The sequence below is a fragment of the Mycteria americana genome, chromosome Z (assembly GCF_035582795.1).
Source record: "Mycteria americana isolate JAX WOST 10 ecotype Jacksonville Zoo and Gardens chromosome Z, USCA_MyAme_1.0, whole genome shotgun sequence".
Taxonomy (NCBI): Eukaryota; Metazoa; Chordata; class Aves; order Ciconiiformes; family Ciconiidae; genus Mycteria; species Mycteria americana.
This window is the reverse complement of record NC_134396.1, coordinates 56692994-56720832: the sequence shown is the minus strand read 5'-3', so window position 1 is coordinate 56720832 and position 27839 is coordinate 56692994. Positions and strand designations below refer to the sequence as shown.

Sequence of the window (27839 nt, the reverse complement as noted above, 5' to 3'; positions counted from 1 at the left end):
CGGAGGCACCGCCGCCCCCCGCCACTAACAAAGCGGGGCCGCTGCCACCCGCGGGCAGCGCCTCGCCTCGCCGCCCCGCCCCGCCGGGGGCAACCTCCGCACGCCGGGCAGGCGCTGCCCGCCCCGAGACCGCTGCCCGCCCGCCTCCCCTCCTCCCCCAGCCCCGGAGCCCGCGCTGCGGGGAGCACGGCCGCGCCAGGGCTCCGCGGCGGCTTTGTGCCCCTCGCTGGCGGGGCGGGCTGGGGCTCGATCCCGCCCGCAGCGGCTCCCCGCCGCGCCCGGGCGCGGGTCTTCCCCCTTCCCGCGCCGGCAGCCCTCTTCCCGCAGCCCGGCGTTCTTTTAGCCACAAAAGCCGCCTTCTTCTCCCTCCCCGGCGGCGCCGCCGCCTCCTCCCTGTCACAGGCGCAGGGAGCCGCCCCGCCTCGCCCGGGCGCGGCGGCCCCGGGGAGCCGCCGCCGCCGCACTCACCCCATGGCCGCGGCCGCTGCGCCTCCATCCCGCCGCCAGCGCCCGGCCCGGCCCGGCCGGCCCCGCCCGCGCCCACCGGCTGCGCCAGCGCCGCGGCCAATACTGCCCCGCCGGTCACGTGCCGCCCGGCGCGGCGGCGCAGCCAATGGGGCGGCGCGCCCCGAAGGATGCGCCCGCCCCCTCCGCGGGGAACAGGGGCGCCCCCGCCCGGAGCCGCGCCGGCGGCCAGGCCGGGAGCTGCGGCTCTGCCCACCGGCAGCGGCGGGCCTGCCAGCAGCGCCGGGGCGCCGCCACTGCGGCGGGCTGCCCCGCGCCCTACCGCCACCCGGAGGGGCCGAGCGCTCTCCGGCAGGCAGCCGCGGCTGGGAGCCGGGAAGTTAACGGGAAGGCGGCGAGGCGAGCTCAGGCTCAACTCGGTGCCGGGGACGGCGTCCGCCCCGCCGAAGAGCGCTGCGGCCGTCCCCACGGCCCGCACCGCTGACGGCCTGCGCCGTCCAAAAGCTGTTACCACCTACTGCGCACACATGACGTAAAACACAGGCTATAATTTCTGTTAGTGCAGGCAGGCTTGCGCGCCAGCTCTTGGGCAGGTTTTAAACCACGGCGAAGGCAGGCAGGACCTTCTTCCCAATGCAAAAGCACCCCCGCTCTACGGTCGAGCATCAGTACTCACTCCGTAGAGCCATGGCCAAGACACTTAACACACTCTCTGCAGAAATTAGCTCACCAGCACCCACATCACTTCAGTTGTCACGATTATCGTTCCTTCTCCTTTCAACAAAAGGACACAAGGACTAAATACCATCTCAGACTACAACCTTTTGCATTCATATAAAGGAAAAGACATTGCTTTTATATAAAAACGAAACAAGGTTCTGCATGTACTAGAATTAAAGCTAATACAGTTCATCTAATTTTTAATGAAATACCTATGTATTAAGACACTGCTTATTAACAAGGCAACTGCAAGCATATCCTTCAAGGGTATCTCATTTGCAGTTCAGTAAAACACTGTTTTCATGTGCTTTTCAGATATAAAATTGCCACTACTACTTTTAGTAACAGTAGTTAAAAGTAGTAACACTACTACTTTTAGTTTAGTAACAGACCAAGTATGTGTACACTTAAGCTATACCAAATTATAACAGTTAAGTATCAGTTTAGTGATGGGCTGGCAAAAAACCCAAAAGACAGATGAATAAACAAATCAATTCATGAAACTATTTCAGAATCTCCTTCCAGAACTTATCTCTCTCTAAGGATAAGGATGGAACAAAGTTCACGAAGAAGACTTAAAATCCCACAGAGGCACACTACTGAATGCAAGAGACAGCAGAAATTAAGCTGTATTTTGGCTGTTTGAGTTTGTAGTCTGTACTTTTACTTTAAAAAAAAGGTTATATAGATAACAGGTACTATAGGGATGATGTTTAAAAAAAATCCAGCTCTAATATAAAAGGCATCTTTGTAGAAACAGCACAGCATTAAGTCTTTTTAATCCTCTGGAAGAAGCATTGAGGAATAATCTATGGGCAGTGCAGCCCATCTCAACAGAGTAGCGCCTGATAGAACACATCTGAAAAAGTGCAATGGTTTCTCAACTAGAGCAAATGAAATGCCCTTCCTCGTGGCACTTCACATAAATTATGGAGTTACATACTTAAAGTGGACATAAGGATAGCTAGCTCACTAAGAACATATATCCTTAGATGCCTGAGGAAATGTAATTCTTCCTATAATAATTTCTTTGATTTGTGTGAAACAAGCAGGCTTGTGGTAACCTCATGTTTGGGACCAGACAAAATCAAAGGCACTACAGGCCTGTGTGTGCCTGTAAGCAATTGCACCACAGATGATCAAGTACACCTACTTTAATTTCAGCTGTTTTCTCATGGCTCCTTTTTCCAGAGTCATAGAAGGCAATCCTCCACTCTCAGGAAAGGTGCTCTTTACCTCATAACCTTGCATCAAATGTCTTCATGACAGTGTAACATTACATCACCTGCTACCTTCAGTATGGTATCACACAAAATCCCCTTTGACTTCATCAGTATGGTGAACTATGGAGGTCCTGTCACTTAAGCAGTTACAGTAAACCATTTTAAGCAATAGTTATGTGGGCCAGTATTCAAGGGTGTTTCAGGCTATATGATTTTTTTGCTACAAAGCTTCTATTAATTATAGGAATAGCTGACATCCTTCTGGTTTTTGATCCACTCAATTTCATTTTAGACTTTTATGTACTACAGAGACTGAGTTCATACTCCCTCAGCTGTAACTAATTATCACATTATTCTTAAGAGGTTTAAGGTTTAAAACCTAGCTATGCATTAGATCTAAAGCCATCTTACTTCATATGTTACTGATATATGCCACTGTTCCTCCCCTCGGAAAAGGAAACCAAAATGGTCCCAGTTGTTATTGTGCAGCTCTCTCCATCCTGAAATTATTTACATTAGCATAAGTGTATACTCAAATAAGCATAGACATAGCTCAACACTTACGTTATCAGTTGGCAAGTTGTTGCAATATGAGTTGTGGCTTATAGGCCCATCAGGCTGGTCCAGTAATGGTTTTAAATCATCTTCAGAAGCTGCAAGTGCAACACAGTCTGGAATGACTACTTTTAAGTGTGCAAAGACAATACCAGAGAACCAATGCCAAAGAAAACGCCAGAGAAACTGAAATCCTATATAAAGCTAAACTGCATACTTCTAAGTGAAAAACTAAGCTTGAGAAGTACACTTGACTTTCTAGAATCCAAAATGGGAATATCAAAGATCGAAGGCTACATAATGTATTCAATTTGTTTACACACATCATACAGCATTTTCTGCAACTCTGAAAAACTAACCACAGTTCTCGCTCCATGAAAAGATTCTTGTTAGTCCTGGTACTGGTTAGTCCTTTCTGAGCCTGGTAGTCACAAGCTGCCTAAGTTTCAGTAAATTCAGTGCTGATGAGTGATGTTAGATTCACTGCTCTATAGCCTGAAGTCCCCTATTTATTCATAGAACAAGCAGCAGCACAAATTCTCCAATACATTCTGCCAAGATGACAGCTGAGTGGGAAGCAGAAAGCTTTCCCTTCCTTGCTCATAGTAATGCCCATTCTGTTACGATTTCATAAAAATGGCAGCTTATGTTTTGTGTCTGTATGACATGCACTTGCCTCTGAAGGAAAACCCAGTATTAAGTGATATTCAGTTTAATAAACAGCATGTTATTAGTAATAAGATGACCTTTCTCATACTGTATATTCCAGTGGTGTTAAAAACATTGATATACAGCCAAACAGGTGAAACATTGTGACACGTGCTCTTATTTTCTTTCAAAACTGCTTTCTATGTGCAGTACTGGATTCTGCTAATAGGACTGATACCAAAGAAACAGTATTTGAATAAAAAAAGGTCAGGAAAAAATAAAACACAAGAAGGAAATGTACAGAGAAAAGTCTTGTTTAGACTTAGTTATTTTTGGTTAGTTATTTTCTCTCTGGCAAAAAGAACAACACAGCTTTTTCATTCTTTGAAAGATACCATTACCAAGACAGATCTAGCAATACCTGCTCCATATTACATAAAAAAACTCTTTAAAAATCTACTAAAAGAATTAAATCTCTGCATGTAAGCTATCAAATCCCAGGGACACAAAATTTTAGTATTGAAAAATATCAGCTCAGTTTCAGTATTCAAAATACAATTACTTCTATTATTTTGGACAAGATCCCTGCAGTCTACCCAGCACAGCATTCTCAAACAGCCAAATGGGAATTTTTCTCCAGAAAAGGAACTGGCAATCTTTTCATAGAATATTTGATGCAATCCATGCACTAAGTATTTCCCAGCTTCTTACTGCATTTATAGAAATCCAGTTTGAGACCAAATAAAATTGTCGTAACCCTGTTTCCCTCCCCTACTCAGTAGTGTTAAATAGAAGCTCTCAGACAATTAAGATTGACATTTTTAAAAACACAAAGGACATTTCCCAAAATATTTGCTTCATAAAAATCAAGACTATTACAACAGAAAATGCAAGAGGTTTTCTGGTTTTAGATAACTGGGTCATAAATGGGACAGTACTCTGTGCCTTCACAACCTCACCCTCTGCAGCAGTACCTTTCTCCCTAAAAACTTTTCACTATTTAATATATTTAAAGTGACTGATATTTCATTATTAGTCATTGTACACGCACCGTACTACCTACCTCAGAGACTCTGGGCACAGTGAGTGGGTTGGATAATGAGCTAAATTCTCTCTCTCTGTTGCCAGGCACTATGATTGGTATTACTCGCAAATGTGAAACGTAGTGTTGCCAACTTAAGAGATCTGGCCTTCGGAACTTCACTTACTAATACAAGTCTTACACATTGACTTATGACAGGCTGCATCTTTTAGAAAGGTGGTCTAAACAGATTTTATTAAAAAAATAAACTGAAAACATTTCACATCTGTTTTACATAGATGCAAATTTCATCTTAACACAGGACTTGCAGCTGCTGTAGCCAAAGATCACCTCCTGCCTTTTAACTTTATTTTAAAAATCGATGAAGCTGAACATACTCTCTGCTTCTCATTTCCTTGGAAATTGTGAAGTTGCTTTCACCTTCCTCACTACCACACACAGACTGTGTATTTTCCGTCTGAGCCTTGTCCCTACCATGTGGCTAGGATCAGTGATAGTTTGTATATGCACACATTGGGAATACTCATAACCTGCTCCCATAAGCATTTATCCCAGTGTTTTGACCATGAAAAGCTGTATTCCTACTTTGTCCATCAGGATTATCTCAGAATGGTTGCATATTATTTCCCCATACAGATGACCTCCAACTACAAGCATTAGAAAGACCGTCAGAAAAAAGTTTCTTGATCCTCAGGAAACCAAAGGACTACCTTTGTCATGCAGATGCAGAAAGAAAGGAGAAAAGAACTCTGTCACTGTTTCTAATGCATCATCCAGAACACATGCACTCAATTCTTCTGACACTAATCCTACAAAAATAAACAGGAAATTTCTGTACTGAGAACAGAGAATCAGAAATCAAGTTGTTCTTTTAAGATTTTCTATTATACTAATGTACTAAAACTCCACTTTTTTTTTTCCAGAAGGTTACGCTACAAGTTCCTGAACTTGAGAAGATTCTTCCACCAGCAATGAAAAGATCTGTCTTTCACAGGAGTCAATTAACTATTGGAAAGTCATGTAACATTAGGTAAATGAGAAAAGCAGAAAAATGCACGCTGTTTAATTATTTCATGAATAAGTCAGATGTACAGAAAGCTATCACCTGCTCTTTACATCCTTTACTATCTAATGCTTTCTGTTGTTTGCCAATTCCTTAGTTTTGTCCAGAAGTACTGTGCTCTCTGGGGCATCTCCCACTCATGCTTTCTTCCCTCTCACTAAGTTTTTCCGTCTGCATGCAGGTTTCTTACTGCAACTTAAAGAAATGAAAATTCAAGGAGAAGAACTGCTTCCTTGGTCACATCTGTTAGATGTAGTATGGTGGTGCCATGGCCCAATCTGTAGTATTAGTCACACATGTTCTAAAAGCAGTACAACAATAATGAAAAGAGTTTGCATAGCAAACCATTAACCCAGTAAACTTCACCATCCATTTACCCATTCTTCTATCTCAGCTATGTAATAAACCCCACCTGACACAACTTTGTGTCACATTAGCTACGGTTTCCTCACCCTCTAATTAAGAACATCACAGTACCCTGGTATTGTATCACTTTCTTTCCTCTGCTGCAGCTCCTTCAGGCTTGTTAGGTAGGTTACTGTTATCCATGTACTGTAATTACCACTTCTTACTTCAGCCATGCCTTGTGTTTTCTTTCCCTTCTAACCAGCTGCACATTGTATTTTCAGCCTTCCTTTTATTTACCTTTCTTTTCCACCTCCTCTTAATACTATGGCAAAGCATGACAGTTGTTAGGCCTCATTTCTAATGGACTTAAATTTAGAGTACAAGTCTTCATCAGAAATATTTCTGTTCAAATATCAGAGTTGTTACTTCATCTGGGCCTCACCTGTAGGACATCAGGAAGCAGAAAGTCAGAGCAATGTTGTGCAGTACCTCAGATGAAAGGCAGAGAAGTTCAAGACATACCTACATCAGCTCTTGCTTTCCCCAGCTAACTGCAGATATCTTCGTCTTACCCAATATTAACATTGCGCATTAATTTTCACACAGATTTCTGGTTTTTAAATGGAAAAACAATCCCATCCAAAAAGCTCTGTTGCAAGGTAATGTAAAAGGAAGATAAACACCTAAAAAGGCAGAAAAGAGAAATGGACAGTGCTCATCCAATCCACTGAAGGGGTGGACTTTTACAGAAATTTGGAAAGCTGATTTTAAAGATGTGGGGTAAAAAACTTGTCATTTGTTGGTAATGTGCAGAAAGTGAGTTCACATTTACCAGCTAAACTAAAGAGTTGACTTTCAAGTGTAGTTTTGTTTACTCCACTGATGCATGCACATGCCTACCCATTCATTCCAAACCTACAGCAAACTAAAGGCTTATTCAGCACTTTTAGAAATGTGTAATCGCACCTTCTAACCCGTCTTTAATTCCATTTCAGTAATCTGTTAACTGTATTGAAGCGCTGAACATCCTCCATATAAAAGCCCTTGTCTAACATACCTCAGGGATTCTCTGGGGAGATTTTTTCAGAGGAAAAGCTCTTCCTAGAAGGCTTTGTTTATTAATACAGATTTCTCCTCTTTTCACCATCTGGGCCATAGAGTAGAAAAATACTAAATGTTTAGAGAAAGATCAAGAATTTGATGTTTTCCAATGCTTCTTGGAGAGTGCCAGGCTCTGGATCTGCCGGGTCTCCACTAGAGCTATCTTTTGTAATCAAAGCACTTCATCTTAGAATACTTTGTCCGTAGCTATCACACAGTTCTTAGCTCTGATGTACCTTTCTACCCAGGGCTGCGTATCCATCAGCTGCTCAGAGACTGATTAAGGGTCAGACCCAGTAGAAGAAACTGAGCACAGACCTAGAATACTTACAGTGGCCTGAGTTACAAGACAAAGCCCTATTTTGCTTATTCTTAATATTTAGCATCAGCCATAAGAAGCTGCAGCATTCACATCTGTACATGACAAATGGATGACTGCACATGTAAATGGATGACGAGATTCAGTTTCTTGTTACACTGTAGTTGACAGAGGTCACTGCTAAGAGAAAAAATGGATGCTACATGGCTATATAAGCTTTATAGTGAGCCCAGGAGCATCCCAGAACTCCACACCACTGACAAATGGAAGCTCTGTCACTTCAGTGGCGTATTTACCTTTTTCTTCACAATGTTCTTTTTAGTCTTCCCTTTGTTTGGTTTGAACCAGATGTTCTTGATGCAAGAGTTGATTTCTTGTAAGCATTCTGACATTTTAGCAGTAATAAATCAGTTAAAAATCTATTTAGCTAAAGGTCATCAACATGTTTTTTGCCGAGGATATTGAAAAAGAAGGAAGGTCAATTTTTGTGGAATCCTGTAAGCAAAGACCTTTTACAGAAAGGTATGCTAACCACCACCATCCTCCAAGTCCACTAAGGAAAAAAAAAGTTCCCGCTATAGGCAAGTTTCTCAAAACCCACTGCATTAAGAAAGGCTGTGACAAGGTCTAGAAACACAAAGATCTCGCTAAGTCATGGCTGTGAGTTCTCTCACTATAATTATAACTTTTAAACGCTTAAATTAAGGCCTGAGCCTCAGAGGCTTTTAGCTAGGACACGACAACTGTATCAAATCAATCTAGAAAATCTGTCCTTTACAAGATGAAGAGTTAAAAAGGAATCTGAGGATACATATATCTTCCTTAAAAATCTAAAAAAGTTCCACATTTCAGTACATAATAATAACTAAGGAGTTCAAAGAAGGGCCACAAAAACCAGGTCAGTTTGTTCAGGAAGATTTATGCTGTATGGTTTAAGGACTACAACTTAGCTGGTTTAGCAAAAAGTAGGTTTTATTACTTAGCAAAAAGTTTTTTATTACTGTATATTGAAAATATTTCCAAGTTTGTCACAAGTTTAAAGAGATCCATCAGCTGGAAATTAGACAAACTGGAATTGAATTTCCTAACATTGGTGTGGCTAATCAAATCACAGAAGCTCAGTAGGAACTGAGCCCACAAGGTGAGACAAGATATTTCTTTAAAAAATATTGACTTTTAGTGTTCTGCAGCTTCTAATATAAAGGTCATACTTAACAGTGCTGGGATCCATTCTGGGCTTGAAACACATGAAAGTTCACAATTCATTTAATCCTGCAAGAATTTAATTCCTCGCAATATGCATACACTCAATGTGTTGCAACAATAACAATCAAGTCACACTACTGAGATTTAGCTGATTGCTTGTTAAGGTTAGGAAATAAAGTCCTCCAGCTCTTTTTCAGGACCAATGCAGAACTTCACAATTAATTGATTTCTGTGTATGCAGAGATGAGCTGCTGTGGGAGGCCGTACTCCTGCAGAATGGACTTGTGCTCCTAGGTAGCACAACCCCCACAGACACCTGGCCACAACACAGTTTTCCTGCTCACAGCCATATTAATCATCAAGCCTCATGATTTATGTGAGATTTTTGGGTTATCTTTTGTTTTGGAAACATTCTTGCTCTCTTCAGCTTATTTATTCACCATAAAAATGTTTCCTTGCATGATTTGGGTCTCACTCCCTTAGGGAATTTGCACTTACACAAGCCTCTAGGCATTGGTGGGATACTAACTTTTTTTTTTTCTCCTCTTTGGCACACAGTTTAGTGTGTTTACTGAAAGTTAAAAATCCACAGCCTCATTTCAAAATATGGGGTTTTATGGTGCTGGTGGGATGGGTGCTAGGAGTTATGTTTTTCTTTTGGGGTTCTGAATGAACGGCCATCTTCAAATTTTGATTTCTGTAACATTAGTGAGGTTGAAAAAAAGACCTTTTGCTTCCACTGGGGGGGTTGTTTTTATAAAAATCTGACGAGTCTATATCATCTTAGGATATTTTCTCCTAATAATGAAGGTTCAGCTTACTGAATAGTCAGTAAGGAACAAAAATTCAAGCATAAGCTAGGGGTGGGTGGCTCAGTCTGCCCTGTCCAGTATTCAAGCCATGTGAATACTTTTTGAAATTGATCTACCTGCTCAGTAGAAAAAGAATGCAAAATTGAAATATTTATTGCATCTCCAGGCAAGCTGCTTCCAGTACCAAACTCTATACATGTAGCAACAGTGCTCAATGATCCAGACTTTTAGGAGTCACACAAACCTGGCCTTTCTTTGGGCCATTCTTCATCTTGGAAATCAACATGCAACTTCAAAGTAACAAAACCAGCATCTGACACAGCTACTACTAAAAATTTACCACTACCAAAGTTACTTCAGAAAAGTATTGGGAAAAAGCAGTTGAAGAAGAACAGGGCTGATAGCCATGCCCAGAACAAATAAAGCATCAGTGGAGTAACAGAGCAGAAAAATGCACTTAAGTTTGTCAAAACTGAGAAACCAGGAATGTTTTCAAATTCCTTTATCTAGATGGAGTGCATATTTGACTGCCAGATTCCTTTCCCCAGCCTGGATCCAGGGCCACCAGCTAGTCAACTTGCACAATCAAAATACCTAAGTTGCAAGCATTAAATCTTAGAACTGTATGATGCAATTGTATGATTAAAGTATATAACATTGCAACTCTTTTGAAACACTCAGGCTAGAGGTACAATTTAAAATACTATCACTGAGATGAAAAACATCTTACTGATTACATTTTGCATCTCAGACTCCAATCCCTATGGACATGGGAAGGGAAAATTTTAAATAATCACAACCATGATTAGAAAAAGCTCTCCATTGCTAAGGGTAGTAGAAGAACACTTTCTTTTTTTTCTTCCTAACACATAACCCCAATACTTCAATCTTAAATGAAAAGATGTATTTTCAAAGATCCCCAAGGCAAGTCAGCTAGAACACCAGCACTAACTAGCTGAGATTCAGGGAAAACCATATTTGACACAGATCTTCCTCCTCAGCATGGATTTGCATTTTATTGATCCATTACTCTTTTATAGCTGTTTATATTTTTAATCAAGTACTGAATCCCTTACTAGAAATAATTTGTGTTGTTTTAATGTTAAAACTCAAACCATTCCAAGTTTAAAGTTTGCCTGGCACTGAGCAATCCCGAGTAAACTGTGGCAGACACAAGATATTGTTTCTACACAAACAAAAATTCCAAATAAAGTAGTCTTGCAGGCAAACTTACTGCCTGCAAATCAAGATAAGCTGAGATCCCAAGAATTTTAAGCATTTCTCACAGCACTGAAGGGGTTAATTTTGCAAGCTAATTACCCCAGGCAGCAAGAGAAAGAAAGTAATCTTCACAGTAGGTATTACTTCTTCTGACAAGGAAGTAACAATGGAAGAGATCCCACATCATTGGCAAAATCCCTTCTGTCACATGAACAGAAAACCACAGTCCTCCAGAAACACAACTGGCAGTAATTGAAATTTTCTTAGTTGAGATTATGGACTAATTGTTCCCCAGTCTCACTTCTTACTTCTTCTGCTTTCCCTGAATTTTTTCCCCTATCTTGTGACCAGACATATCTTATCACTTGGAAATTTCATGCAACATTCACATTGTGGCACTCATTCATCATGTGATCAAACACATATGTGACTAAAGTCATCTGGATGAGTGACTTGACTGGAACTGTTCTTGCGTGCCCACATGTGTACCCATCACACAGAGGGGTACGCCTATGCTTCAGTCATGTGACAGAGCATGGCCACTCCATCAAGTCCAAGCACTTCCATGAAAGGCTGTGTAGCATGACTTCACTGAAAGACAAGTGAGCTACAAGAGCAGGGGCTTTCTAGTCTACACCTGGCTGATACTTTCCTGATGTTCTTTTATTTACTGTTTATTACCTCTCCTTTCCCAAACAGTAAATGCTGGCAAATGCTAGAAGTGAGCCTCATGAAAACCTTACTCCCCAGTTCAAATGCCTGGAACATTCTACACCGCAGGCTATGGGCAGTGTAATTGCTTCAGTACAGGAATCATGTCTTTTTACAGATTTGAGGTTTGCCCAACACCAAGCAATTCTGATGCTTACAGGGCTTCTAGGGACTCCTGCAATACAATTACATAACAACTTGGGAAATGAAGAACAGAGGCAAGAATGATGAAAAGCACTATCCATCCACATTTACAAATGGTGCAATAAACTTGAAAGAACATGAATTTAATAAAATAGACAATTTTCAGCAAACTTCAGCTTCAAACAGCAAACTACACGGCAAACTGCCTACACGACCAATTACTTTGCATTGTAAAGAACTCCATCACTTACAAGTCACAAGTCAGAAAATTGTCAAGCAATAAACACTGATTGAGCAAGTAAATTCGTACGTTCCTATGCTACCTATATTCAGAGCAGTTGACTTTAAAGGCAAGAATATATTGGCAGAGAGCAAATGTAAAACTTAGCCATGGTAACCCCAGTATGTTGAAGGCAGACATTTTCCCATTATTCTCTGAACAAGTTAAAACATTCTAAAACACGTGAGACTTCTAAAATATAAAACAGTGAATTACAACCAGGCTTTGTCGTTACAACTAGTTTCAGGTCTTCCTTGCTGCACGCATACTAGACTGTCACATGGACTCTTCAGTACCTTTACATCATTCAAGGCACTATTTCATTTGTAAAAAAAGAAAAAAAAAGAGATCGGGACATCTTGCTCACAAGTGAAATTGAGAGAGAGATTTGGAACAGTATAAAGACAGTCATGCACAGACAACTACTTTTTCATGCAGATAAAGCAATACACAAATCCACTGGTTTTAGAGGAAGACAAGCTCTCTTTCTCCATTCAATTCATTCTTTTCAGCTTCCAGCACTTGAAACATTTTTTGGAAAAAGCTTTATGAATCAAGTCTAGTTCTCAAGGTCTTAACAATGACATTTAGACATTTAATTAGCGAGCCATCACTTGGACTGGCATCTAAACCTTTTGTCAGAGACCTAATTCCATGCCAATTCAAACATCCTATTAGTCTTATATTAACTAACAAGAAGTCTCATAATATTCTGGATACTTGATTGCACTGGCACGCATTAACACAACAGTGGAGTGAGTCTAACTAAATGCAAGGACACAGACTTACAGTGTACACACGTTACACTAGCAAGGATATTTTAAGACAAAAATGTAATAACCACATTCGTGTATGAACTGGTACTCAGGAATACTCTGTGCTTCCTGGTAGCCTGGATGCAATTATGACGACATCCAAGTGAGGGGAGGAAAAAAAAAAGTCTGATCGAATTAAAACTGTTTTATTGATTCCAAGCTGAGTCCTGATCTTAAACCTTTCTGGAGCTCATTCTGAACCATATTTAGACACTTGCGTATGTGAATTAAGTACCATTATTCTATGTTGACATTTCTACCCTAAGTCTATACAGAATTTTTAAAAAGTCACGAACATACATAACAATACATATAAACAAATAAGTTATATTTGGAATCAAAGAAGAAAAATCACATTAGCTAATGCCCTTTTTCAGCTTGTATTTCTAACTTAGATCTGTGGTTTCCTCTGAAATAAAAACAAAATCCAAAGTGTAGAAAAATGCTAGAGCAAATGGCTGGAACTCTGTGGGGTTTTTGCCTGCTCTTGTGGAAATACACATTTTATACAAGTTTGAGTCACCACTCCACTAGACTGGGCTAAAATTAGAGTCCTATACAATGAAAAGCTTGTAGTTGAACAATTTGAATACCAGGGAACAAAATCCCAATAAAGCCATTCTGCTGAAATAGAGGGGAGGAGGAAGACTGGTACCAAGAAAGATTTAAGAAATAGATATCTAAGGGGATTGGGAAGTATTCAGAGTTGTGCTTAAATCTGGTATTAATAAAGTCTGCAAACAAAATTGCTACGTTGTATTATAAAAAAATCAATTTAGCTTTGTGTTAAAAAGCAACAATGTGGAAGGAATATGGTCATATTAGACTCTGCTAACCTCAGAAACTCAGGTATCTCAGGGTTGCCTGCTGACACTGTCTTCTTGGCAGAAACAGGTGCCAATTATAGTGTCAAGGTTACTGGCACTGAAGCTTTTACTCCAAAATTGCTGACAAGGAGGCTTTTGATGCCAAAAGCAAGTAAACTCTAACACAATCAGCATTTTTTTGGTTGGTCTAGATCCTGGTGTATAGCACTCGCTGACAGCCAATAATTTTACCCAAACTTCATTCCATATCCAAGCCTTTAATGACTAATAAAGAGTAATCAAGGAGACTTTACATGAGCCCTTGGATTGCAAGTTCTGTGGGAAACAGCTTAGAGTAGATATCTTGAATGTAGATCTTTCTGAGCAGAAAATACAGAAGTTGCAAACAATCTCAGCAAGACAAGGCAGGCATTTAACTCCAGAAATCCCATTATTCAAGGCATGTACAGTGTTTCCTTTGTGGAATATCTAATTCAAATACCTAAATCTCCTCTCCCCCCCAAAAAAAACTCCACAGCTGAATTCTTAAAAAACAACCAACAAAACCCACCAAAAAACCAAGCCCAAACAAACAAAAAGTTCTGGGTTCAAAACAACTTCAGTCTTATATCCCTTCTACTTTAGTAAAAGAACCACGGCTACTTAGCCTTATGACCTATATGCTTTGCACATCATTAATGGGAATTTTCTACTCAAACTCCTCAACAGGAGGAAGAGACAGTCCTTCCTTGGGGCAAGCATTATGGACACTGGAAGGACACTAGAGCAGGACTGATAATACGAACTTCTCTTTCAGAACAGAAGCCAACTTCTCTTTGCCATGAAAATGAAGTGCCTACCTACCTACTTGAAGCTTTTACTGAACAGCAAAATGATAAAATGGCCAGCATTTTCACTGAAATAAGCAGGTTGCAACATGATACTAAAATTTCAAACCAGACACTAGATCAGCTACAGGAAAGGTATTTTTTACCAAGTAGGCAACAGTAGTGTGAAGGTCACCCTCTTCCTTAGGCCCTTACAAGACATTAAGCAGACTTCTGACAATGTTTCAAAGCTTTGGGAACTATAAGTCAGCATTTAATTGCATGAAAAAGTTCACAAATTAAGGCATGCTAAATTGCTGGTCTTAAGAACAAGCTTCTAGAATTCCAGAGTTTAACTGATCTGCATTTAATTTTTACTGAGTAGTGAAGACCAATGTGACCAACCATCAAGACCAATATAAGTACCAAAAGACTTTACAAGAAAAAAATATTTTCAATTATATTTTCAAAATGCATCCAATATTAGGATGGCATTTTGAAAACAAGTAACCACAGAAAAAAAGATATTTAATCTGAGTAGCACAAACCAAGACAAATAGACAGTAGCAGTATTACACTAAGATGTCAGCACCTTGAGGCAAAGTGGAAGTTCTTTGCAAGACTGACATCTGAATTTAAATCTAGAAAGACAGCACTACTATGACCTGCCTCCAAGAGGAACAACTGAGGAACTCAGTATTTTTATTCAGATACTGTACACACAAAATACAATTTAGTAATATTATGAACTTGTTTGACCAAACTATTTTGCTCCATTTTCAAAAGGAATGTCTTGTTTCACAGTTTGATTAATCTTAACCTATTCCAAAGGATGTTATACATGCACAAAACAATGGAGGTAACTGTTGCTGACTGAAGTGACAATTAACACTGCTGCAGTTAAAAAAACCTGTTGCACTTTCTAGTATTCTGTTTTCAGATCAAGTTCTGAAGATCAAGTTCTGGTTCAAGCCAGTAAGGAATGGATTGCATTATTAAAATAAATCAAAGATAAATTTGGCATTTTTTACTCCAGAATTTTTTCAAAAATACAGAAACATTTTAAATGTTTAAATTATCAATGATAATTTAATGTTTCAATGTTTCCACTATCATTCAAATAAAAATAAAAGCTTTTATAACAAACTATTAGAAGAAGCCTTGACCATTAAAGCATCTATTAGGATAACAAGTAGCATGACTGCTTCTTGTACAACACGAACATACCTGCTCAAATTCTTATACTACAGCCCCATGAAAAGCCTAATTCCTAGAGTTAGTACATTCCGGGAAGTACCGTTACCATGTCTGAAACAACACTGCTAAAAAAATTAGGAACTGAAAGAGTGTAATCTCTGAACTACTAAATTCCTATGCCAATAAGTAGGTATCAACACGGTAAATTTATTTCCCAAAACATCCTTCATATACTCTCAGACGTACCCAAAGAAAGGTACATTGATGTTAACTACACAGTAGGACTTCCTAGAATGTATGTTTAGCATATAAGTAGTTTGTACATAAAAAATAGTACATACAATCTACGAAAAAAGATCACCCTGTTCCTTAACAAAGAACCCACATGCATGTGAAAAGAGCCACTTCAATATGTAGTCCTTTCATAACAGCGTATACTACTACTTCTTAATGGACTGTGTAAGTTTGATCTTCAGGTCTATGCTGCAAGGAGTAACTAAACTTTCCTCTGGTCCTCCCCCAAACAAAAGCACTGAAATATAGGTACAGCTATATACTCACCTCAATTTTAACTTGCTCTGCAGCACACTCCTTTGTTTCTCTTAATTACAACATGTAACTACTCTTCTACCACCAACATCTTTTCTTATACTCTCCTCCAAATCCAAGCACAACTGGCATGAAAAGCAACATTACTCACATCAAACTCCACAAGCCTGTTCTTAGAAATTGATTTGCCAGAGATCAGCTGCAAGATAAGATATTGTCAGCAAGAACTTTACACCCACAGTGCAGTAGCAGCTACCTATAACAAACAGGAGAACCATCGTTATAATTATTGAATTGTAGAGAAGAAAGAACTCTATCAACTCTATCCTAGCACAGAAGGCTACAAATTTATTACAAAGACTAGTTATGAAAAACTATTAATTATAAAAACACAAAACAAGAAACGCTCTTCGCAACAACAAAAGTCTCTGCACACTACATGCCATATTTCTTTTGGTTTTATTAACACCCTCAATTTCTAGGAAATAATTACAACACAAAGCCACATTACATAAAACTACTAGGTTGGACAGATTCCTTGTAATAATTCTGATGCAGTAACACTTTCCTCCTATCACTCTGAAGATTACTCTATTTCTCCAAGGATAACACAAGTAGCAACATGGATTCAGATCTGTTCTGCTGTATATACCTGAATATAAAGTCTGTGACCAAAGATGTTCACAGGACTTTTGTCCAAAAAAAAAAAAAATCTTGCAAAGACAATCAGATGGGTCATTTCCTCTAAAGCTACAGGGATACATTTAATACTATAGTACTTTTGATTTTCACCACGTTTGAACCTCATTTCTTCTTTATATAGCCAGAGCCTCTGTCTACGTCCTATTTTTATTCACACTAATACTTACCTTTCCATATTCCCAAAAATCAGTTAAGAAAAACACTCCTGTATAACACCACACACACACACAAACAAAACCAAACCAAACCCCACACAACCAAACAAATCACATATCGGGAGACAAACCAAAATATGGAGCAGGAATCCACTTCAGCATATACAGTGACAGTTGTTAAGTTCTATCCTGACATGCTTACTCAGGCATTCGAATAATTTTATTAGACAGAAGTCGCACCACTACCTAAACAGGGAGTTTGCAATCCAAATGCAAACTCCAGTAGAGCCTGTAACAAAACAAGCCAGAAGGAGCTTGAGGGAAATGCTTCTCATTGATCAACTGAATTTCAATTTATAGTATGCAAAAAAAGTGGAAATCTTACTCCCAAGAAATAGCTGCAAAGCACAACCAAGACATAAAACGCAATATATGACTCAATTAGCTTAAAGTGAAAGAATAATGAGACAAAGTAGGCATGTTTGAGTAATAGAACTAAATTTCTGTATAAAATGTGTGTTAAATTGGAATTTTTAACACTATTATATAAGAAAAATTATTGCTTAGTTCTAAAGAGATTCTTAGCTGAAGCTCTTTAAATGGAAGAACAGCAGCAATGTGAGATCTCCATAGCAGGGGTTTCAGAGAGGAGAAAAAGCTCATGTGATCCTGAGAACCTTTTTCCATTAATAAAGGGAGAGCTAGCTCACACAATTTATGCTTTCATGATTTCTTTGCACTCTTGTCACACAACAATGAGAAGTCCTAGTTTCCTTCCAGTTCCCTCCACATGCCAGTTACTACAAAAAGGCCAATCTACTAACAGCCAAATTCAGTTTTGTGAAACTCAGCACCTTTCAGAATCTATTTAAAGCAACCAACACTCATACTATTAACTGCACAAATAAGAAGGCTTTTTATTGATAGCTCATTTCCAGAAAAAATACTCAATTTTCACTCAAAGAACTTAAGGCTTAGTTTTTCACACATAGATTAAGTGATGCCTTACTGCGTCACCAGAATTCTATTACAGAATAAGAATAAAAAGCTCGTATCTTGAAAAAAATCACAGCATTGAGAGGCAGCATTATACTATTTCACACAAGCCTGAATTCTTTTTATTTTGAACTATAAAGCCTACGTGAGTAAGGTCTTTTCTTCCATTAGAGATTAATATTCTATCAATTTGCAGTTAAAATGCACCCCTGAAGAATAACACTATGCTTATGAAAGACACCTCAAAATGCTATTGATCCTCAAACTTCATTTTAGTTTACCATTTCCACAGAGAAATCAAACTACTTGTGCTCCAATAGAAGTGTATTTATAAATTCAAAAGATATTCTTGTCTAGTCTTTTATTTCTCACCTTCTGAAAATCCACGTGGAAGTAATGGCAAAATTAATTCTCTGATCTCAAAAAGCATTCATGTTTTTAAAATTCCTCATTTCCACTAGTGATGACTAACATTAAAGCAATCAACCTCTAATAAAGACACAAACACACACACTCATGGAACCCAATTAAACTTTGGCAGTCAATTCATATCAACATATACTAGCCTTGTGACCATGACCAGCAAGCAGTATCAGAAGTACTGTTATTGTAGCATGTGGAGATAACAAAACCAAAGTAGTATTATTCTTATTAACGTTTTTGCCAACTATCCACTACCCATAACGTTCACTCAAACATACCATTCCTGCTGAATACAGACCTCTGATATATTGAGCAAATGCCTACTGCCTAGTAGCTTTATCGTCCAGCTACAACTGATGCAACAGGATGCAAACTTTCAACTAAAACTGAATGGCAACGACCCAACAACCCAAGTTCTACAACAGCACAGCATGACTTGCCATTGAAATCACTATCACAAGTTATTTTAACAGTCCAACCTGTAGTCATAATTCAAGTTAATTAGGATCAAAATCACAACAGTGTGGGGAATTAAATATAAAAACATTAGAAGTTGAGTATGTGAATCCATACGAGTCAAAGCTAAAGTGTTTTTGCTTTGCTAATACTGGTAATAAATGGATGATGAAAATAATATGAACTTGAACAGTAAACAACTGGAAGATCCATTTAAAGATCAATTACAACTACTGGATTCCATTTCCCAGCTGAGTCCATATACATTCATTTAGTACAGTCATATTGCAATTTTAAACTTACAATAGAGACTTCATTGAAAGCTAAGCTCATAAAATAATCTTGACACTTTTTTTTTCTTTCAACATGCATAATATTGATATTCCCATTAAAACATGAAGAGTTAGCAGTGTATGTTTTATTCACCAAGCTGGTTACCTACATAATTTCAGTCCATTAAACTACTGCTTATTCCATCACTATCATATGAGTTACTAAAGATCATACTGTGAAAACATGGTAACTTGATACAAAGGAAAGGAAAAGACGCATTGCTTTCTACTGTCCAAATTAAATCGAGACAACTCAAAGGAGAATACGAGGACAACCACACCAAAAAAAGGATTCTTACACTGAGTTCCAGACAGTGTGAGAGAAGATCACAGAATTAATGGATTTCCACTGTATAATGCTATGAAACAACTTCTACAGCACAGTTTTAAAGTGGAACAAGAGGCACATTATCCTAAATCAGTGCTATGCTTTCACTCATAGCATTTCAGAACCTGCTACCATAAAGTATTTCCAAAAGTATATAGGTAAGACCTGTGTGAATAGTTCTGTTTATTGTTGAGCTGCTTGAAACCAACAAGAACAGTTAACTACTATAAAAGAATCCAAATTATTTTGCTTTTACTCAAAGAAAGAATTTTCCGAGTCTAGTCAAAATAGTTAGCCAAATCAAAATTTTCTTTCTTGATCATTACAGGATTAAGCAAGTTTTATTGTTAACTATGCTATTTAAATACAATCAGAGAGGGATATAACTCCCTTACTCTAGAGATTATCTAAGTAAAAGATTCTAGAAATAATCTAGAAGTCTTTATTGAAATTCAATATATATACACACACAAATACATATATATTTTTGAAAGCTTACATAAGGTACCGTAAATACAAAATGCTGGGGTCAACAGCTATTAGTTTAGCACCAATACAGACCAGAGGAGAGTACTGGAGACTTTCTGCATAAAACAGCACAGCAGATTGTTGATGGTATTCGTTGGACATTCTAAAGAAACTGTAGTTGTGATATCAGTTACTCAATGAACATTGTGCAACAGATGCCTAGGCATCAAAAGTTGATATACTTGAGCATGTATTTCATTGCACGGAAATAAAACACGCTAAGACATGTTCTTATGCCCCACAGTGTTTCCTATTGCATTATTTAGAAATAAATTTCATCAACTGTATCACAGTTTAGGTTTTTTTTTCCTTTATACCACTAAGTATAAATACCTTTTACCAAATATTTTTGGGTTTTTTAATGTAAAGCATCCAAGGAGAGCAAGTACTTGCAAGGTCTTCCTCACTGGGCAGAACTATTCTATAAATAGTCTTCACCATAACTAAAGGAAAAAAAAACACGTCAAGGAAGTTGAAGCTGAAGCATAACAATGATCTCATGACATTCACTTTAAGAGTAACATTTCTTTAGTGTTTAGGATTGGATGAACCCATGTGACACACAATTTTTTTTCAAACCCAGTTTAAAAATATAAGATTACAGCACCTGAATAGGAAAAAGGTACAGTTTCTCTACATTTCAATTAGTGACCTAATCTTACTTAACTCTTGCCATAGCCCTAACTTACCAAAATGTTAGCAGTACTCCTAAAGCAAAGTTTTCAAATCTGTGCTTCGCCACCGCTATATACAAAAATCTCCTCTCGCTCAATCAGTAGTTGGTAGAAGCAAGCACATGAAAACAGTTTCTGCAGAACCTTATTTTATTTTTCAGACAGCTAAAAGTTTCTATGCCAGCTTTACCAAAAGGCTTGTCTTCCCAGTTTTACAGGCCACTACCATCACACTGTTTATAGTTGGGGGGGGGGGGGGGGGGGGGCAGGCAACAACAAACAAGTTAGTTATATAGTTTAGGACACTCGCATCTTCACTTCTCTGTTACTCTACAGTTACACAATGAAGCTGACATTTACAGAAATCTGAACTATTTTACTTTACATTCAATCAATTCTGAAGCTATGAATGGCCGCGGAGGCTAGAATGCCTTCAGAAACTGAGCCTGTAGTCACAGACACCTGTACTGATCCACCGCTCATTACAATAGGTCAGAGAGGACACATAACAGAAAAAATAAGCCCTACTAATACTGACTTTTGAAGTTAAAGACTCATCTAACAGTCAGAGGAAGGTTTCTGCTTGTCAAGGACTTCCAATATCTTTTCATAGAAGACAGCAGCTGAGCTCTTCCTAAGACCTAGTCGCTGGGCCTTGACCATATTGCCTTCATATGCCAGTGGTATTTTATCAGTCAAATATCTGAATACTTCCGGGCAGATTCCGAAGAACCAAGCCACTGAATGAAGTCAAATCGCATTATACAAAAAAAAAAAAAAAAAAAAGCCACGACTGGCTTTGAGTAACACCCACTAGATCAGACTTCTTCCGCGTGGGGGGGCGGCACCTACGGGACCGAGCCCCGTCCCGGCGCGGCGACCCCGGCGGCAGGGTCGCGGGGGCGGAGGGGCAGGGGAGGGCGCCTCCAGGGAGACGTGCACACCAGCCTTAGCCAGACGGATGCCTAGTTCAAAGCCGCCCGGGGCTGCCGCTAGCGGGTGCTGCCCGAGAAAGTGGGGGCGAAGGGCCCGGTGAAGCGGGCAGTGTCCACCGGGGCCGGCGCTCCGGCCGACGGGCACTCACCTGCCTGCCTTGCTCTCCCCGCCCAGCAGCGCCGCCACGACTCCTCCGACGCCTCCCGCCGCTGCCGCCAGCGGCGCGGGCCCGCGGAGCCGAGAGCTGCGCCTCCTCCCCGGGGCGGCGTGCAGGGGGGCAGCCGGCGGGCGCGCATACGGGGCAGCCGCTCCCCCTCCTCACCGGCGAGGGCCGGTCCCTGCCCCGTGTCCCCAGCTCCTCATCCCCGCGTCGGGCTCCGGGGCAGCCCCGGCCTCCTCCCCAGCTCCTGCGCGGGCCCAGCCCCTGCCCGGCAGCCGCCTCCCTCAGGCGCACCTCAGCCGCGGCGCCGGGGCCCTCTCCCCGCCAGCCCGGCTCCCCAGCCGCCCCCCTCACTCGCTTCCCCGCACTGATCTCCCCGCCGCCATCTTGCCCGAGGGGAGAGCAGCAGACGCAGGCGCAGCCGAGAAAATCCCGGCCGCAGCGGCGGCGCGCCTGCGCGATGGCGGGAGACCTCCGCCCCCCCTCCCTGTGGCGCACACCTGCCGCGGGGGGCGGGCCGCGGGGGAGGGCCCGGCGACGGGCGGGGCGGCCGTTACCGGGCTCCCGCCGCTTCGGCGGCCGCCTGCTGCCGGCGGGCCTGGGCTGCGGCGCCGGGGTCCTTTCCCCGCGCGGAGACCTGGAGGTGGACGGCGTGGGATGGGCTGCGTGGCGCTGACAGCGCAAAGTCGCCGGGCGGTGAGAGCCCGAAGCAGCGCTCGAGTGGTTGCAGCGAAAGAGGTGCTGCCGGAGGGGTGGCCCGGCTCGACTGTGGAGAGTGATGTACTGTCCGGCGTAGGAGAGACTGGCTAGAAACGCCGCTCGCCCCGTGCGGCGTTTCTATGCGCCCGCGTGCAGCCAAGCATGGAAAGGAAGGAAAACGTGGGATGTGTCCCCTTTCTCTGCGTGTTTATTGGAACCCTCACCCCGCAGTCCGTGGGCGCGGTTTCCCTTCACAGAAGACACATTCTTCCCTGTCAGCCTGTGTTTGTCCATGCGCTCAGTGAGCTTTAGCATGAATGCTTCAGCTTCGCAGTGGGAGACGTCAGTCTCTCAGGTCTCTCATTCTCAAGGTGCGCTCTGGCATGCCCTGACTTGGTGGAGATGCTTTGATGGCCAACTCCCAACCGTAAGGATGTGTTGTACACCACGACCAGTAGTTCTACAGTTGGATAGCCAAGGTCCTTCATCACTTTTAGCTGAATGTCACCTGGTTCGGGTGACTTTCTCCACTTCCAGGTGACAAGCTTATACACCCTGTATTTCACTCTCCTATTTGTGCTCATATATCCTACAAAGTTTCTTCAAGTTGATACCGTTCCTCTGGCCTCCCCAGTGCAAAGCAGGTGTGGGGTTATGAATCCCCAGCTGCAGCCTAGGGCAAACAGCTCTTTGAGCTTCTCTGTGCTAGCTTTGCCATCCTTGACCCCCCCCCCCCCCCCCCCCCCCCTTTTAGACTTTTGTCATTAAGCAATCTCACCAGTTTCTTAACTACTTTCTTTCTTTTGATGTATATAAAGACCTTTTTACTACCATTTTGAGCATCCTTTGCAAGGTGCTCTTCAAATTCTTTTTTAGTCCTCTTCATTTCCTGCTTAGATTTGACCTGCAGTGTTTTACAGCTTTCTGTTCTCCTCATTTGGGCCTAGACAAGTTCTTCCCCCTCATTAATATCAAAGGAATTGCCTTGCCAAGCCTTCTCTCACTCCTCTTGGACAGAGATCACACTAGAATCTGTCACAAGCTGCTGTCAAACTGCAAGTGTTTGTGAGTGTTAAACAGATATTTAGGAAAGACAGTACATACTGGTAAATAGCTGAGTCTGTGCATTTTATGTTTTGATATTGTTTGTACTGCTTATTTTAGTAACGAAATTTTCCTGGGATTTGAATATAATTTTTAGTTGCAATTTCTGTCATTGCTGTGTCCTGATTTCCATTTCCGTTTTCCATTTCAAGGGCCATAAAATTATATCCTACAAACTGTGATCATGAATAGCTAAATACAAGCTGATACAAGTTTGACCAATATCATCAAAATGGGCATGGTGAACTAATATTAGTGGTTCCAAATGGTATATTTTACATAATCATATGACATATCACACTGATTATGGATTTTTGAAAGACAATAGTTCTTGGTAATATTTTTGTAAATTCAGTCACCTTTAGTTTCTGTGGCATATTACCTACAAGCTAAAGGATGAGAATCATAATAATTTAATACTCTAAGTAGTTTGGATTAAATCAAAGAATGTCCAGCTGTGTGACAGTCTAAATAAAAACAATTTTAAATGTCTCTGTGGTACACACAGTAACCTTCCTCTTCATAAAAAGAGAAAAACCTTAAAATTTTTTAAATCCAATTTATAAGAGTCTATCTTGAAATAAGTTTCCACCTGACTATCCTAGTGGCCTTCTATGATGGAGTAACTGCATCAGTGGGCAACGGAAGAGCTATGGATGTCATCTACCTGGATTTCTGTAAGGCCTTTGATATGGTCCCCCTCAACATTCTTACCCCTAAATTGGATAGATTTGGGTTAGACAGATGGACCATTTGATGGAGAAGGAATTGGCTGGATAGCCACATCCAAAGAGTTACAGTCAGTGGCTGAGGGTCCAAGTGGAAAGCAGTAACAAGTGGTGTCCCTCAAGGGTCTGTACTGGGACTAATACTATTTAATATCTTCATCAATGACATAGACAGTGGAGTTGAGTGCACTCTCGACAGGTTTGCAGATGACACCAAGCCGAGTGGTGCAGTTGATACTCTATCAACTATCTAGAGGAACCTTGGCAGGCTCGAGAAGTGGGCCCATGTGAACCTCATGAAGTTCAACAAGGCCAAGTACAAGGTCCTGCACATGGGTTGGGAGAAACCCCAGTGTCAATACAGACTGGGGGATGAATGGATTGAGAGCAGAGAAGAAGGACTTGGGGATCCTGGTGGATGAAAAATTGGATGTGAGCTGGCAATGTGTGCTTGCAGCCTGGAAGGCGAGCCCTATCCTGGCCTATATTCAAAAGAAGCATGGCCAGCAGGTCGAGGGAAGTGATTCTGCCCCTCTACTCTGTTCTGGTGAGACCCCACCTGAAGTACTGCATCCAGCTCTGCAGCCCCCAGCACAACAAGGACATGGACCTGTTGGAGTGGGTCCAGAGGAGGGCCACAAAAATAGTCAGAGGTCTGGAACACCTCTCCTATGACGAAAAGCTGAGAGAGTTGGCGTTGTTCAGCCTAGAGAAAAGAAGGCCCTCGGGAGACCTTATTGCGGCCTTTCAATATAGAAAGGAGACTTGCTTCTAAGAAAGACATAGAGAGACATTTTACCAAAGCATGTGGAGACAGGACAAGGGGCAACAGTTTTAAACTGAAAGAGGGTAGATTTAGATTGGACATAAGGAAGACATTTTTTACGATGAGGGTGGTGAGGCACTGGAACAGGTTGCCCAGAGAAGCTGGGGATGCCCCATCCCTGGATGTGTTCAAGGTCAGGTTGGACGGCGCTTTGAGCAACCTCATCCAGTGGAAGGTGTCCCCCCATGCAGGGGGCTTGGAACTAGGTGATCTTTAAGGTCTCTTCCAACCCAAACTATTCTATGATTCTATGATTCATTTGCGTGTCAGGTGGAGGGTTGTAACAACAAAACCAACTAATCTTGAAAGCAAATTAATCTTACAGTGCATCTCCTTCAAGAAGACTGAGAACAAAAGAAAGATATGAGGTAGCAACTCTTTGTTTTTATTTTCTTATTCAGTATTTCCTAAACCATCTCTGTTGAAGAACTCATAAAGAAGCCAAATCAAAACAACTTCAACAAAATGAAACAACAGCAGTAGTAATATACTGCAGTCCCTTGGTTCCCTGAGGTAATAAAGTGAACATATGCATTTGACTATGAGCTGCAGCTTTGTGCTGCAGTGCTTCCATCAGGACTATCTCCATGGGAAAAAAGTAGGGACAGTATCTGCCCTAGCAGCGTGAGCCTGACCAGCTCAGAGGTATGCCGAGAGCATATCAAGCAGCAGCTGCAGCGCTTTTGCAGCTATAGCTCCTCCCTGCCCCTGTGGCTGAACACCTGCTGCACTGCTAGCAAAGAAAGAAACTTTGGCGTATACACCATCTGCCTCCATGAAAGGGAGAGCAAGTCGCTGTGTCAGACTCCAGAGCTAATCTGCCTTGTACAGGATAAAGAGATACCAATAACTAGTCATGATTCTCAAGAGACCTCGCTGTAGCTGCTCTAACTTGTAGCATAAGGAAGCGTAAGCTATTAGAAATCAGTAGGAATTTGCCCTAGCTATGACCTCTCCTTTCCCTCCCATCGCGCCTTGTGCTGCTGCCACTGCCCGTTCCGGAAGTAAACAGGATTTGCCTGTCCGCCTGCTGGGGAGTTCAGTGAATAAGGGTGAATGGTATACCGTGGTAGCATAAAAGTAGAGGACTAGAATATGTTTCTTAACATAGCCTTTGAAATAATGTGCTTTCTTGTCCTTTCAGCCTGCTGGCCAGTCACTTATCTGAAGATTGTTACTATTCAGTTTTTAGGTTTTCTAAAGTAAACGATTCAGTTTTTAGTTTTTAGTTCAGTGTTTAGTTTTTCAGAGCACATTCAGATGATGATCAGACTAGTATTCCATTGCACTAAGTGTTTGACACAGGTACACAAATCAATTTCTGCCCTGAATCAGTAAACATAAGACCATATGCCAGAGAGACCTAAAAACCTACTGGGCAACATAAAATTCCAGCAGCTCCAATTAAGTAGTTCGACAATGAACAAGATGATCATACTGAAGATACGTTCTGAAAAGTTATAGCCTGTTCTAAGGGAGATTTGTCCACCAAGAAAAGTTCTCTAGCTATTGGTCCGTATCTTCAGATGTTTGTTGTAAGATGGACCATTTTCAGAATTGCTTTTGCAGTGGCATTTCTACAGCTCACTGTGAAGAGCTTTTCTGTTGGCCTAAGTTTTAAATAAATGCATGAAAAATAAATTATTTGTCAATGACGTTAACTATATTATTAAGTAGAATCATGTTCTCCACGCTTGGAAGAGTAAAACATTTCTCACAATGGGCAGTTTGCAGTATTGTGGATTTAAACAGGATTTTGTAGGAGCCATTTTGGCAACACTTACCTTTCAGGACAAAGGCCAGTCCAGAGGACCTTCAGTAAGTAAAACTATAGAGAGAACCATTAAGATAGTAGTTTTACAGGTGTCTGCTATTGAGGGATTACCCTTCTCTATTTAAGGATTCCCAATTGCAAAGACAAATGACCCTTAACAAGAATTACTTCCTTTTTTTTATGTTTGGTTTGGTTTGAGCAAATAATAGTTTAATATTAAAATGTCACTCATTAATGTACTTAGTCTTGTGCTAGGCAACAGTAGCTAGAGGTAGCTGCAATCAACAGAAAGAAATGGGAAAGCAAGAACCCACAACACTTTATCCATAGGGTTCCAAAGTATAAAAAAGGAAAAAAAAAGATGCTTTTCAGGAGAAAAAGTCCTCAACTTGGATATTCTGTAACCCCAGAATCCTAAAGGTATAGTTAGAACTGTAAAGCTTGTCATTTTTTTTTATAATAAATTGTGTAGTTAAGTATCAGTCCATCAATTAATTAGATCAGAAACTTGGAACAATGAAGCATGTTACGAATCATTGGTGGGTTGTCTGGTTCACGTCAAGGTTCACACTTCTAAAGGAACGCAAAGGAAAAAAACACTAGACACTAGTGCCAGAAAAGAAATCCCATCTTGGGGTTAGAGGATTAAAAATAGAGACAGCTCTTAAAGCCACATAATTTTTAGTTAATTTTATCCTGTCAGTCTAAAGGAAAGTGATAGTTGCATGGAATATGTCCAAGTTCCCTGTGCTGGAATTGAAGTGGGAAAGAAAATGAGATATGAGGTTCTTGAATATTCATGAAAAATGGCTTTGAGTTGAGTCCAGAGAATGAGTCATTTTGAGTTATGCTCAAGTCCAGACATCAGAAGAGGTCTGGACTTGCACCTTAAAGCTTCAGCTTTCTAAAAGAAGGGTAAGCTTTTTTGTGAAAGTCAGGTGTCTGCATCTTCAAATAACACTGTTG

General features: G+C 41.0%; 1 protein-coding gene across 5 annotated transcripts in view; it reads right to left on the bottom strand.

Moving 5' to 3' along the window:
• APC (APC regulator of Wnt signaling pathway) overlaps positions 1–22075 on the bottom strand; it is a 98474-nt gene extending 76399 nt beyond the window's left edge. For 2 of the 5 annotated variants that reach the window (XM_075526749.1, XM_075526755.1), the window contains exons 1-2: positions 21731–22075; positions 2973–3061 (exon numbers count right to left, since the gene is read on the bottom strand). The gene's annotated coding sequence lies outside the window, so the exon portion shown is untranslated. Of the gene's footprint in view, positions 1–468; positions 605–976; positions 995–2972; positions 3062–21730 lie in introns of those variants that run through there. The other 3 variants (XM_075526752.1, XM_075526753.1, XM_075526750.1) reach the window with 3 other exon arrangements.
• Between the last annotated feature and the right edge of the window lie 5764 nt (positions 22076–27839).